This window comes from Acinonyx jubatus, chromosome D4, assembly GCF_027475565.1.
Source record: "Acinonyx jubatus isolate Ajub_Pintada_27869175 chromosome D4, VMU_Ajub_asm_v1.0, whole genome shotgun sequence".
NCBI classification, from domain to species: Eukaryota; Metazoa; Chordata; class Mammalia; order Carnivora; family Felidae; genus Acinonyx; species Acinonyx jubatus.
Window position 1 is genome coordinate 90,742,474 of NC_069391.1, and position 5,660 is coordinate 90,748,133.

Here is a 5,660-nt window from a genome sequence, read left to right on the forward strand (position 1 = left end):
CCCTCCCTCTCCCTCCCTCTAAAATAAATTAACATTAAAAAAATAAATAAATAAAAGTGGCCCAGTCTAACATTTCTGATAGGTTCTCAAGTGCTTTTAAAGAACAAATAATTTCCCCCTCATCGATTTGTGAACCTCTCTGAGAGAGGTAAGAATTTAAACTAGTTTTGGTCACTGGTGAATAAAGTAGTTAATGAGATTGCACTAAGCATCTCAGCATAAGAAAATCTAGGAAATGGGAATCTGGCCAAGGACACAGACTCCTGCAAAAACATCACCCTCCGATCATGGGAATTTCTCTTAAGAAAGCAAAATACATATGTGCTCACCTGTAGACCTTCCAAGCCAATTTCAGACTCGAAGTTTCAAGAAAACCAGTGGTGGTCACAGGAGAGGTAACTTCCAGGTGACAGGGCAGGGCAGCAGGACTGAGTTGAGAGGCACTCCTTCGTGGTCACGGTCATGCTCTCTCTAAAAGAAGAAAGCGTTTGCCTTTCAGACACCACAGCTTATCATTATTTCTAAGCTGAAAGAAACTCACATTTGCTCCAGGGGACGTTAGACTTCCTCCCTAAATTGGTTTTCAGTTTTCTTATTTCAAATAAAAGATTTGATTCTTTAAGGTAACAATAAAACCTCAGGTTTTAAACTTTTATTCTTATTACAAGCAGATGGGAGTTATACATCTCTCTTGTGCACATCAGAGACTGAAGAGGAGGAGTCTGGTTAATGTCTTAGGTAGATCTCATAAATCCCCTGGCTTCTCCCATGATTAAAAAAAGTAGGGAAACCCAGTTGCATGTTGTAACATAAGAACTTTTACCTTACGCTCTAAAATCTATGGGTGTTTTTAACAGATAAAATTCATGTCTTCAGAAATTGAAGCTTCAGGATCAGAAAACTACCAGATAAAAACAAGAACAAACAAAAGACCTTCTGTATGTGTCTTTGGTAAATGACTTTGTCTTGATTTACTTGTCTGAGGACTCAGTTGTGGTCACAAAGATGAGCTGTGTGCAGCCCCCACTGACCCAGTGACATTTGGGATCCAATGATGTGGCCGCCATATTAGGCAAACTCACCTTCAATGGTATTGACCAGAATTTATTGATCAAGTTCAAGCGCCATAAAATTACTTCGTCAAAAATTCATTGTGTAGGGGTGGAGACATTTTGAAACAATTCCAGTTATTGTTTGTGGGGGAGGTTGGGGTCATGGAGGAGGATAACATGATTAATTTAATTCTTTTTTTTTTACATTTCTTGTATGGAAGTGACCTCACAAACACCATTTCAGCAGATCATGATTGAAGGAAGGTTTTCACAAAGCTTGCATGGTTTTGTAAGAAAAGCACCAAATTTGCCACAATTTCTCCAAAGTGATTGATAATACCAGGATGGAGTTCTGATTACGTGAAAGTAAATGTTTCTCAAAAAAAAAAAAAAAAATGTTAGCATCCAGGCTATCTCTGAAATAACCATGTCAAAATACTGGAATATTTCTTTTTTAGGAGCTTTCCAAATGGCAGAAACACCGAGCTGAGAAGCAAGCCCAAAGGCTGGGGCAAGCACGCTAGGGGCCTAAGGGGGCATCTCAAGGGGTCTCTAGTTTCCTTTCAGCCCACAGTGTGTGGTGACCCCAGGACTGCTGCACCTTCCTTCCCCACGGCCAGAGCTAGTGTGTCCTCTACAAGAGCCTGAGGCTGGACTGACCATTTCTCATTGTCTCAAGTACCTTAATAATGTCATACCTGGTTTTAGATAAGTTAGTCCGTATTTATCTAACAGGGGAGCAAAGTTAATGACTACCATATCATGAGCCCCCTCTTTTTTGTCCCAGAAGAGGGAACTGGGGTCCAGAGGGCTCCAGGGGCTTCCTGCCTGAGCCTCTTTTCCAAGATGAAGCCTGTCTTGTCTCCGTAAGTGAATCAGTGAAGAGCTGTGCCACTGATCCTGAACTCACTGGCACTTTCTCCCTCTCCCTGAATCAAAGGAATTTCTCGTTAGCGCCTAGCACCTCTTGATGAGTTTGTCACAACATCCTGTTTTTCTATATTTGTAACTCCCTAAAACATCACTGAAAATCATTACTCTGAATTATATGTGCAGTTGCCTCTTGGCCTTTTGGCTAAGATCGAATGTAGCCTCTGTTCTTTCCTGTTGAAATCTGATTTTTTTCCCATTGCTTTATGGGGTGTGGCAATGCATGCATTAAAGGAAAGAGAAACATTTAAGAAAAAAACTCAAAATTGCATTTTGAGTTTTTAAAAATATGTAACATCTTAACATCTTACATATATATCTGTGTGTGTGTGTGTATATATATATATGCTTAACATCTTACATATATATATCTATCTATATATAGATATAAAACATCTTTTGTTGTAATGTTTCATTTCCATGTGACAAGAGTGCTGATTGTTGTGCAGTAAAAGGATGATTTTCCCTCTCTGATCTGCACCAGTCAACCCTGGTTTCATAGTGACAAGTGCTTCCTCTAAACTGGAAGATGTTTCTAGGTATTTAATCATAAAAACAGTATTAGAGATGAAAACAACCACTACCACGCCCACACTCGGATGCTGCGATCCCAGCACTGAAGATAATCCAGCTCTCCACACCTATCAGAATGGTCAAAATCCAGAACACCGACAACACCAACCGCTGGAGAGGATGTGGAACAACAGGAACTCTCTCTCGCTGTTGGTGGGAATGCAAATTGGTGCAGCCGCTTTGGAAGAGAGTTCGTTTCTTACAAAACTAAACATCCACTTACCATAGGATCCCGCAATCATGCGCCTCGGGATTTAGAAAATCTACAACCACGCAAAAGCCTGCACACGAGTGTTTACAGCGGCTTTGCTCAAAGTCACCAAATTTTGGAAACAACCAAGACATCCGTCAGTAGGTGGATGGATAAATGAACTGTGGTCCATGCAGACAATGGGATATTAGTCAGCACTACAAAGAGATGAGCTATCAGGCCATGAAAAGACATGAAGGAAACTTTAATGCATGTAACTAAGTGAAAGAAGCCAGTCTGAAAAGATGCATACTGTATGATTTTAGCTACAAGACATTCTGGAAAAGGCAAAACTATGGAGACAGGAAAGAGACCAGAGATGGGGGGTGGGGGAGGGGAGAGGTAGAGAGCACTGAGCATCTTTAGGGACTGAAACTACCACTGCACTCTAATGGTGGGTACCAGCATGCATCTGGCCAAACCCGCAGAATATACACCACCACGTGTGACCCTGACGTGAACCATGACGCCGGGTGGTGTGACGCGTCTGTGCAGGGTAACACGTGCACCATCTGCTGGCGGTGTTGATGGCGGGGACGGCTCTGGAGGGGCACAGGGGCGTGGGGGGTACTCTGTACTTTCTGTTCCATTTTGCTGTGAATCTAATCCTAAATCTCCAAAAGCTAAAGTGTATTAAAAAATAATAATACAGTTCTGTACTCCAGTTGTCATTGATAGTTTAGCATATCACAATACACAAGTGTCGTTTCCTTAAAAATATTTGTTCCTCCCTCTGATGGTTTTCTCATTTCTCCTCGGCCCCGGTCTTTCCTTCTGACACTTTGCACGTTTACCATACTTGAAATCTTTCTGGTTAAGTGCTACGTGGGCACAGTTTTCCTTGGCTGCAGGTTTAATTTGGGTTTTAATCAGTAAAACCTGTAGAAGAAAGGAGGCACGTTCAACGTCAAGTACAATAAGGAATGAACAAACAGTGGCAGTTCATGAGGAAGTCAGGATAACACTTTTCTGTTTACAAATATCTGCCAGGATTGGCTGGCTTCAAGGCCACCCTCCAGCCCTCACTCCCCAGGGGGCTCACCCCATTAGAGCCCGTGCCCTTGAGGGCAGCCCCTGGCCCACTCACCCGTGACCCATGGCCGCCCCACCTCCCTGTCTGCCAGCACCTCATCTCCTCACCAACCCCATCCCTCCTGGGTATCCCTCTCTCCTACCGCTCAGGATCTGGCCCCAATCTGGCCAGCCCTTCCAGGCAGGGGACCCAAGCGGGGCTTGGACCAGAAATCCTTAAGCCCTGGGCAGGTGTGAGACCAGCCAGTGCAAGCAAGCACAGCCAGGGGCTTGAGGGTGGAGAGCCCGCCATTGGTGTTGTGGACGTTGGCCGAGGACCAGCGGCTCCGTGGACGGCTGCGAGGATGGAGTCGCGGACAGGGCCGGGTTGGATTGCTTTGCCTGCGTGGGAATAGTCTCTCCCTGTCTGTCGGCATGCTGTTTTCCATTTGGGGGACTCCTCTCCCCCTCTGCGTGTGTTTCGGTGGAACTGCAAGTTGAAAGGCTCTGCTCTCCCACTTGAGAAGCCAAGGGGTCCCTGCAGCAGACCGGTCAGTGGCAGGCATGTGCCTTGATGGCGGCCGGTCCGGCCCACCCCTGGGATTTTGCCCCCACTGGACTAGTGCAAACAGAGGGAGAGGGTTGGGGTCTGTTCCAGAAGCGTGTCATCTCTGGTGCCCTGGCTCCCACGAGGTTTCTGATCCTGGTTCCCCAGTCCTCTGTGGAGTGTCTGGCATGTTCCAAAGGCTCCCGTATTCCCAGCTCAGCTGCGGGGGCTGGGAACCAGGTACCGTGTGGACGTTCTCTCCCTTATGGATCCGGGAGCCCATTTCAGCACAGAGGGCTCCAGGGGCCTCGTCCCCGGTCAACTCACTGCAAACATGGGAAAGGCTGGTCATTTCCGTGGGTCGTGTTTAATGAAATCTGGGGAAACTAACCGGGTCCCTTGGTCAGGTGGACTGCAGGCACTCCTTTCTGGATGAAATCCTCATTAACAGGTGGTGCCAGTCCCCGCGTGGGGTCATAGAGGAGGCCATGGACGGCCTTCCATGGACGCTGGTGGTGTCTCTCTGAGTCCCACCTCGTGCCAACCACCTGGGTGGTTTCGGTCCACACTGTGACCAGGTCCCTGCTGGAGCGTTGGAGACACACGGCCACAGAAGAGCATGACTTCCAGGACGCGGGCTCTCCTCGTGACTATTTTTTATAACACTGGACTTCTGATATGTTTTGGAATCTTTGTGAACTTATCCTCTGTGGAAATTTTCCTTCTTGGGTGCCCTGGGGCAAGGTTGTCCCCCTGTGAAGCAGGGTCATCCAGAGCCACAGGGATGTGGCTCCAGCCAGACCACAGATTAGTGACCTGGCTCTGGGCTCCCGCGCACCATGCTGAGCGGGCACGCTCACATGTGGGGGCTCATCTCCACCCATTATCCGGGTGCAGAGAGACTCCAGCACCTTCCACTGGGCCAGCCACCGGTCTGTTTAGGGCCCTGAACATGTGACTCTCCCAGCCTCATCTGCTGTTTCTGTGTGACATTGGGCTGCACCCCTTCTCCTGCTCCAGACTCCAAAGGGGAACGTTTTAAGGGTACAGAAAAAAATGGAGGAGAGATGACCCTGTAGGTTTCAGTCCCAGGTAGCCTCTTTTTAAAACTGTTCTTCCCGGGGCACCTGGGTGGCCTAGTACGTTAAGTGTCCGGCTTTGGCCCGGGTCATGATCTCACGGTTCATGAGCCGGAGCCCCACGTCGGGCTCTGTGCTGACAGCTTGGAGCCTGGAGCCTGCTTCCCGTTCTGTGTCTCCCTCTCTCTCTGCCCCTCCCCCACGCATGCTCTCTCTCT